The 9,428-nt window shown below is 39.1% G+C and overlaps 1 pseudogene; it reads right to left on the bottom strand.

The window, feature by feature from the left end:
* Positions 1-260: 260 nt before the first annotated feature.
* The window catches only part of LOC148016450 (eukaryotic translation initiation factor 3 subunit B-like), a 143,593-nt pseudogene continuing 134,425 nt past the window's right edge, over positions 261-9,428 (bottom strand).

Below are 9,428 nucleotides of genomic sequence, written 5' to 3'. Positions count from 1 at the left end.
ATGATTTTGCTAATACCAATATTGAAACACTAGGCACCAAGTGCATGATGAATTTTGTTTTGACAAGTAAGATTTTAACATACCCTGGACAAGAACCATGGACTTTGTTGAGGATCAGTATGTTCGATAAAGAATAAAAAAACAAACACCACAAATTCTACCCCCTTTCAAACATTCAACTTGACTGATGTAGTAACAAACCTCATTTTGGAGGAAAATTATTGACAAAGAAGAGCATTTGTTGATGAAATCTACGCCGATCAGTCTAGTTGTTCAAAACCAAAGGGCACTATTTCTTCATCAATGTTCAAGATATCTTCAACTTCCCCCTCCTCAACTTCAAGTTCCTCCTCCTCATCACTAGCATCACCATCACGTAGCTCCATCCGTAGAGGGTTTTCTTCCTTGTGAAGATACTTCCATTCAGCGGCCCAAGCCTTCCATTCATCTTATATCTTCCTTCTATGCTCCAGGTCTGTTGCACTTATCGCAAGTGAGGGACTGTCATCATCAATTTCATACTTTTTGTTGTAATTTTTCAGATTCTTATCTATCTCTTCCTCTTTCTCGGCACTAAGTAGTGATGGAGGGCGAGGATGCCATAAGCACTGCATGCAAGAATAGGCCACACTTAAAACTCAATAGTAATTCATGTCAACTCCAATTTTTACTGCGTATAACTATTACTTCCAAACAACAACTTCCAAACACTTAAAACTCCATAACAATTCCTCTCAACTCCAATTTGCATTGCATATATCTTTTAATTCTAAACACCAAATTCTGTTAGATGAAAACACGTAATCCACTACTCCGTTCATAAGTCAACAAGTACAAATTCAACCCATACTGCTCTGGCAACACTTAAAACTTCATATCAATTTAGGTCAACTCCAATTTGCACTGCACATATTTGTTAAATCCAAACACTAGCTTCCAATAAATGGTAACACATAATGTACTACTCGAAGAGGTACAAGTCAGCTAGATAAATTCAACCCATTCTCCTTACCTAGAAAAACCTATCCATAGGAAGTTGATAAAGCAATTTTCCACTAAAAGACCAGATATTGTAACCATTCTCAATTTGATGTATAGATGTGACTAACATTGACACAAACCTGATTACAAGTAAATGCAAAGATTATAGATCACACTACTTAGAAGTAAATGGTAATTGTTCTATAAACTACTACATTTTCCTATATCCTGTGAACTAGAACCATGAGAGTTCTAAAAATCATTACCTTCATGTTGGATCCCAATCTACATCTGTGGCCATGAAGTGGTTAGTTGTGGCCATTGTTTCCAATTCATCAATATTGTAGAACTCTAACTGCCCATTGTACACCTTCAGTCTAGCCAAAACGATAAATCGCCCAATTGGAGACCAATAAAGGGCATTTGCTTGCTTATCCTTCAAAGTTGTCAACTTTGTTACTCGCCCCACACTTTCTGGACTTTTCATAGAGAAGAATGTAACATCTAGCCTAGGTCCATCTCCGTGAATGATGGCAAATCTCTGACCTTTAGGCTCCCATGAAAATGCAATAATTTTGTCATTTTTGTTTTCCAATTCCAAAACTAGAGAATTGGAATGTCTTTCTCCTAGATTTTGAACAGTTCAAATCTAGTGTACGTACTCTTTTTTGTTTTTGTGTACCTATCTTCTTTCACAACCAAATACTTCCCATTGCTTTGCTAGTACATTTTGCAATCACTAACGTTGAACAAGTTCTTTTGTCTAAGCTCCTCCCTACTGGGCATTTGCACTAGACTTACCTGTCAAGTTATGCAAGAGCCAGTTAAAGTAGCAACTCCATTCGAGACACTCCAAAACTACACTATTGTCAATGCTAAAGATAAAGGGGACACCCAGCTTAATAGAGTAGCAATGAGCTTGAAGAAAAAAATGGTGCATAGCACAAAAAACTACCATTCATAATAGGAAGGCACAATAAACAATTATGACTTCTAGAAACAATCCATCTTATGAAAGTTTAGCATAAGGCCAAATGCACTCACTTTAGCAAGATGATTTCCTCCTTTTCCTTCAGGAACAAATAAAGCCATGATAGAGTCTGTGGCGGACCAACTAAAGTCCACGACATTGTCTACTCTCAAAGATTTCTTATCAAGAAGACCCATGATCTCAGTCTCATACACACTCATTGCATTCTTGCCTATCCGAGCAAAATACTTATCATATCTGCTTCCCACCCATCTGCAGCAAAAAGAAAGACTCCATTAATCTCAGTTAACTTAAAATGATAACAAAGAAAAAAAGAATAAGTAGATAATAACTATACCTAAACACTGGCCAAGAGACACTTGTTGCACCCCCTATTCCAGTAGTTGCAAAATCATCTGCACTTCCCTTAAATTCTCTAAGCACTTTCCTTGTTCTCACATCATAAATATTAAGTGTTACCCTCTGGATAAACATATCTAGACATCAGTAAACACTTGTGCATGCCATTTTCCAAAGAACAAATAAAACTCATCAATAACATGTGTGTCTCTGGGGTTGCTTGGTTCATGACTACTATATGTCACAATATATTTCTCTCTTGGAGAGAAGTCAATCGGCCTAACCTGAAAGAGCAAATCACAAATTTGATACAAGAGCCAACATTCATATTCAAAAACATTTCCAACTTACAAACCATAAACTAGAGAAGATGAGTCATACTTGAGGACTAATGTATCACACTATTCGGTTAAAGGTCTAGGCACCACCCCATATAGGCACTGTCTATGAATTGTGGCAAGGTAAGACCCAAGGGGAGACCATTGCACAAATCTCTGTGTCCAAAACTATTGCAAAATCCAATTGTCAATATACAACATGTTCTTCTGCTACAACTATCTAAACTGCATAAAATCAACTTACAGAATGGTGGTAAACAGGGTTGGGTTTCCCGAATTTGGCATCATTCCAATAAACTTCAGTCCATGATCCAAACCAAATGGCAAATTGGTATTGACCTTGTTCATCTGTTAGCCAAGTTAAAATAGTTTATTGCATACACGTAAATAAGGATGAGATCATACCTAAGCAGTCTAGAATGGTACAGATGCACCTGCAAGAGTAGCTACATGCAGACCCTAGGAGTGCCCATTCATCTGGCACTTTTATATACTTGTCAAATTCATCAAAGATGTTGACTACAAAAACATAGGACTTATCCAATTTGTAGCCATTAGTTTGTTCTCTAGCTAATTGAGCCTCCTGAAAGCATGAAAATTGTATGAATTATAAGTTTAAAGACCAAATGTATGATCCAAACCTCGACTTCTATGTATACCACACAAACAGAAATCAAACAACAATCCACAAATTGGCATTCACATCTGAGAGTCCAGCTAGACCTGAGGCATTGTATACTCTATAAAAGCATGGCCTTTAGTCTTTTTAGTTTCTTCATCCTTGGGCATCCAAAGGCCATGATCTCTAATAACTCCAATTTTACCAAAAGTCTTCCAAACCACACCCTCAAGTTTCTCATGCTTTTCTGGAGCAACTACTGGAAAAGTATCAACAACAATCTCATTCCCAAATCCAGATTCAAATTCATTAATCTCCCCTTCTTCTTCTTCTTCATCATCACCACTGCACCAAGGAACGAAATTACTTGAGTGTAAGGGGGTGTATAAATATTCAATAGAACCAAAGACGTCAAATACTAAGAACTTAGCAAGATGAAGAAATCTCTCTAAGAAAACATGCGGCCAACTTGTACACTAAGTTGTTGGCATAGCATGAACTTTCACTCAATATTTCTCAACAAAGTTATCCAAGGAGTGTAAAACACACATAGACCACAAACCCTCCCAACAGCATAGAAATAGTATTTGTTAAAGCCTTCCTTCCACAAAAAAGATGTGTAAGGGAGCACTAAAATATAAAGAAACCATTCCTTCCACAAACAAGATGTGGAAGGGAATACTAGAATCTAAAGAAAATGAGTTTCCATACAATTAGGATGATGAAAATCACAAACAAGAGACTAAATCAAACATATCAACCACCATACTCATTAAAAGTTGTTAAAAACCAGAGTTTTGCAAATTGAACCAAGGTTTTGGACAAACATCAGAGTGTCTCAGTCATTTCAGGGCACAATGATGTTTTCTTTGGTGCCACTTTAGCATATGGGAGCCCAACCACCACAACACATATACTCACAATTTTGAGAGTTACCTTGACTTTTGAGCATTTCTTATATAAAGATTCCTACTTATACAATCTTCATTTCAGTCAATGCATGTTCCTATGTTGTTAAGTTGTCACCTGTGCACACATTCGAGAATGGCTTTCATTTTGCATGTTCTATGACTTTGCTTCCATTATTCATTGCCTTCAGAACCCTCAATCACAAAGAAAGCTTTCTTTGAACTATTATGCTTTACGCTTCAGTTGCAGCAATCTTACTCGAACATAGCTCAGTGGCAGCAGCCGATGCTGTTGTGGAAATTGGATCTATTGTCAATAAACTTGTTGCAAACTAGGTTTAACTTCCACTGTTGCACTTCATTCTATGCCATTTCCAATCCTATTGCTCATAGATCCAAGTACCAATGGGGAACTTGCACCTTTGATGGAAAGCCACACTATAACCTACAACAACAGTTCTTACTACATAGCAAGGATAAGAATTTGGCACATGTTTAATAGAAGTGCACATGCCTAGCTAGGACCTCTTTCATTAGTATTCCTTTCCTAAGTATTCATCTTGCATATCTTGCCCTTTCTCTTGCCTATTGTTGACTGCCATGCTACTTAGGGGCATCAAGAACCTTTAGCAAGCTGCTATTTGTGGCCCTTTGAAACTGGCCTTCGAAAGCCCAAATGGCAGTAGACTGTATTTAAGCAATTCAACTTAAAAGTAAATCCAACAAGAAAAGCCCACACATAACTAGAGCTAGAGTGCTCATGCACATGGTTGCACATTTCCTACACGTAGGAAATGTTAAAAACATCCAAGTGTTTCAAGAAAACATTTGGCATCAAGAAAAAAATAGCAACGCGCACCTCTTGATCCCTAAATATTCATCAGAGGGTAAGATAATGTCGTTGAGGTTGACTTGGGAGAAATTGATGTTAAGCTAGATGCGATCCTCCTGCAGGTCAGGGGGCGAGGTGATGGGGAGCCTGCAGCGACTCGATGAGCTACACCATATCCTTGAGCTCAGAGGAACAACATAGAGAGGGGGACGATAGGCCCTCCAGGCTCCAACCCAAGACAAAAAATCTAAGGAAGAAGAGTTTGAAGCTTGGCTCTTTGAGCAAATTTTAGGTTTACACATTCTTTGTGTTCTTTTATTTTCCTCCAGATTTTCATAATAGTGAAATTATATGTGAGGCACTTTTAGTCATGACACATGGGCAGACCAAATTTCTTAACACCCATTCAGACCTTTGCAATGGTACCACTTGAGATATCTGACCACTTCTCCATTTATTAGTAGTCTCTAGGTGTTCTCTGAGAGCCTTGTTAATCTTCTATTATTATTATTATTATTATTATAAGAAAGAAGCTTTCAGAGGGGGACACGTGTCATTCCAAGCCTTCCTTGTGAATGTATTTATGACCGCCTTGTGAATGTATTTAGAAAGAGCTAAGGACAAGTAGGATGTGAAGGAGAAGCCCAAATGCCCACACTGTCGAAAGGCCACTCATCCTAAGGAGAAGTGTTGACAAAAATACCCTCATCTGAAGCCTAAGGAGAAGGACTCAAAGGTAGCCCCCACCACGACGGAGTCTGCCTTTGTGCATGTCTTTGTTGAGGAGGATACATCCCTATCTTCTTCCACTTAGGAGAAGCCTTGGATCGTGGATAGCGGAGCATCTTCTCACATGACCTTTAGGAAGGATTGGCTGTTGAGATGACAAGCTCAACACATGCATACATTAATGATGGACCGCCTGGTTAGATGGGTCCACACATCTACACTTAGCACATCGGTGGTCATTATGACTCTCACAAGGCCAGTGACTCATTACTTATTATATTCAAGTTATTACACCTATTTACAGCTGGCATAGTTATAGCGCCAGTCGACTAGTGTAGTCGGTCATGCATTGTTTGACTTAATAGGCCACTTTCCTTTATGTTGTATCTTATCTATACTTTGTGTACATTGTAACGTGTGTGGAAGAAGAAGAAGAAACCAGCAAGAAAACTTTTTGGCCTCCATCTCTCTTCTTATCTCTTGAGTGAGCTTCTCCTTGTGCATTATGTGTGTGTTCAGCACAGCATCTTGAGAAGTCCCCCCACCACGCGATTCATGACATGGTATCAGAGTTGCACCACTGAGTGAGGCTGGTTTTGAAGGCTAAAGTGAAGGAGAGGATCCAAGGATTCAAGCAAGCAAGCAACGAGTAAGAAGCTATTCGATTCTCTACTTCTTCTCTTGGATAGTGCTTGTGGAGGCACCGAAAGCAGGGCAGAGCAAAAATATCAGATTTCAATGAGATTTGGTGTACGCGAAGAGTGCTATGTATTCCGCAGTTAAGCCCTATAGGGCTTGCCTGATGCTATTTTGGCCATCCGTGGTCATTTCAGGCCCCATTTTAGACTCGCAAGGTTACGGATAGTAGTTCGAGGTATCCTGCAATTTCAGCTATGTCTGTCGTATACAAGTGCATAGATTGCAGATTTCAAATCTGTAAGTTCAAAGGTGTTTACCAGCAAATAAACACAAGTTTTATCTACAAACTAGCTGCAAATTCCATGTATTGTTGAGAAAATAGTGAAAAAGGCTGTCTGGTATATTGATGTGCACTACAGGTCGAGGGTTGCTGAAGATTTGCTTGTTGTTTAGTATTAGTTTTGTGATAATGGCAGAGAATAGTGGAAACCCCATCATTGAGAAGCTTGACAAGAACAAATACCCTTCATGGAAGTTCCGTGTCACGAACTTCCTTATTGGAAGAGGCCTCTACGAGTTTGTTTCAGGTGAAGAAAAAGAGTTGGAGGTGAGTGATCCTCCAACTGCAGAAGAGGCAAAGGCACGGAAGGAATGGAATGCAAAAGACAAAAAGGTCATGTATTGGCTGTCTATAGTAATTGACAATAATATGCTAGGACATATTAGAAATGTAGAGAATTCATATGCAGCTTGGACCATACTTGAAAGTATGTTTTTCGTAAATACAAAGGCACGAAAGATTCAACTTAAGCAAGAGTTGAATACATTGAAGAAAGGGAAGATGTCTATCAATGAGTATGCACTGAAGGTAAGGAGCATTGTAGATGCCTTGGCAGTGATTGATGCAATGCCTGATGATGATGATTTGGTGTCATCTACCTTGGGTGGACTTAACAATGAAAAGGCTTGGAAGTATTTTGTAACTTCCATATATGTCAGAAAGCCATTTCCAGATTTCGATGAGTTGGTCTCCCTTATGATCACTAAAGAGATCAACATGCAGAGTGAGACATCTGAAAAAAGTGGTGAACATGTCCAAGCTTTCTACTCCAGAAGGAGACGTGGCAGGTCCTCTTCAAGAGGCCATGGTACAGGACGTGGTAGTGACAACCAGCAAAACAGATTGAATCAACAATTTGGTGATATGTAGGTTTCAGGAGGTCGTGGTAACTTTAGAGGTAGGGGGAGCTTTAGAGGAAGAGGTGGATGGCAGAATAGAGGTTCTAACAACTTTGGTATTGTGTGTCACTACTGTGGCAAAACAGGTCATATTGCAACCCAATTTTATGCTAAGAAAGATGATATTCACAATGGTAAGTTGGAGCAAGGAAACTATGCATTGTCTTCACGAGACAGAATGAAGACAAAAATGAACGTTTGTTTGTTATGTAGCATATGTTGAATGCTGTTACAGGAAAGGGAACACATGATGATGTTTGGTATATTGATTCAACTGCATCCAATCATATGACCAACCATGCAGAATGGTTTGGAGAGTTGTAGGATTTGCAAAATACAGGTTATGTGCAGACAGGTGATGATTCATGCCACCCAATTTCACACATTGGAAAAGTTCCCTTGTCCTTTTCATGATGGTAAGACAAAGAGTCTTTCAAATGTATTATATGTGCCATCTATTACAAAGAACTTGGTGTCAGTCGGTAGACCAAGGGCTGCAAGTCAGATTTAATGCAAAGGGCTACTTTGTAGAAGACTTCAATGACAAGTGCTGGTTGGTTGGAAGTAGAGTTAGACATATGTTTATTCTGGATGCTGGAATTCCTACTATGAATGTTGTTATGTATGCTAAAGGAAAAGGTGTTGTTGCAGATATTGAAATTTGGCACAAACGCATTGGACATGCAAATGTACAAAGGCTGAAATTAATGCAGTCCAAAGGGTTGTTACAGGTTTGCCTACATTTAGAATTGCAAAATTTCATAAGGTATGCGAAGCATGTTAGTTTGGTAAGCAGGCAAGACAACCCTTTTCACATGACAGAGATATAAGCAAAAATATCCTTGATGTTGTGCATACAAATATTTGGGGGCCTACACAAAATGTATCTCTTGGAGGCAATTCATACTTTGTCACATTTATTGATGATTGTTCTAGAAAGCTGTGGGTATATTTTATGAAGGAAAATAGTGAAGCATTTGAGCACTTTAGAACTATCAAGGCTGAGGTCTCATGGGATAAAGAGATAGTTTACATGCAGGTATACCCCACAGCAAAATGGGGTTGCAGAAAGGAAAAACAGGCATATTGTAGAAGTTGCACGCGCCTTGATGGTTGAAAAGAATATACCTAAGCATTTTTTATCTGAGGCTATTCATACTATTGTTTATATTATGAATAGAACTCCCACAGCTGCAGTTCATGGTATGACCCCTGAAGAATGTTTTACAGGTAAAAAGCCTGATGTCTCACACTTGAAAGTGTTTGGCTGTATTTTATATGTTTATGTGCCATATGAGTTGCAGAAGAAATTGGATCCAAAGGCTGAAAAGTGTGTCTTTGTTGGATACTCTTTAGAGAAAAAAGGGTATCGTTGTTATAACCCTGTCACATATAAGTTCAGAGTAAGCAAGGATATCATCTTTGATGAAATGAGCAGTTGGTATGCATCTAGTGGTGATGCATTGGATGATGATGATGATCATGACACTCATGTGCAGGCTGAAAAGCAAGAATCACAGACTCTTAGTGGACCGGAGACATCATCTGATAGTCCTTGGTCTGGGAGACTAAGGAGTAGCTCTACATCTTCACGTGCATCTAGTAGCACTATAGGTAAAGACAAAGGAAAGAATAAAGTGTCAGATGGCATTGATGCAGTTCTTGATGGAGACTCTAGTGGCTCAGAGAGCTTGGATGATGAGCTTGGTATTCCTTCAGTGAGGACTCCACGTGTGCAGAGAGCACGTGTCAATGCAAAGACTCCATTGAGTGATCTAGTGGTACGCAGGTCCAGCAGGGTGAGATACCCTAT

The sequence above is a fragment of the Lygodium microphyllum genome, chromosome 23 (genome assembly GCF_053477565.2).
Source record: "Lygodium microphyllum isolate KBCC chromosome 23, Lygodium_microphyllum_v1.1.10, whole genome shotgun sequence".
NCBI classification, from domain to species: Eukaryota; Viridiplantae; Streptophyta; class Polypodiopsida; order Schizaeales; family Lygodiaceae; genus Lygodium; species Lygodium microphyllum.
This window is presented reverse-complemented; position numbering and strand designations above follow the sequence as displayed.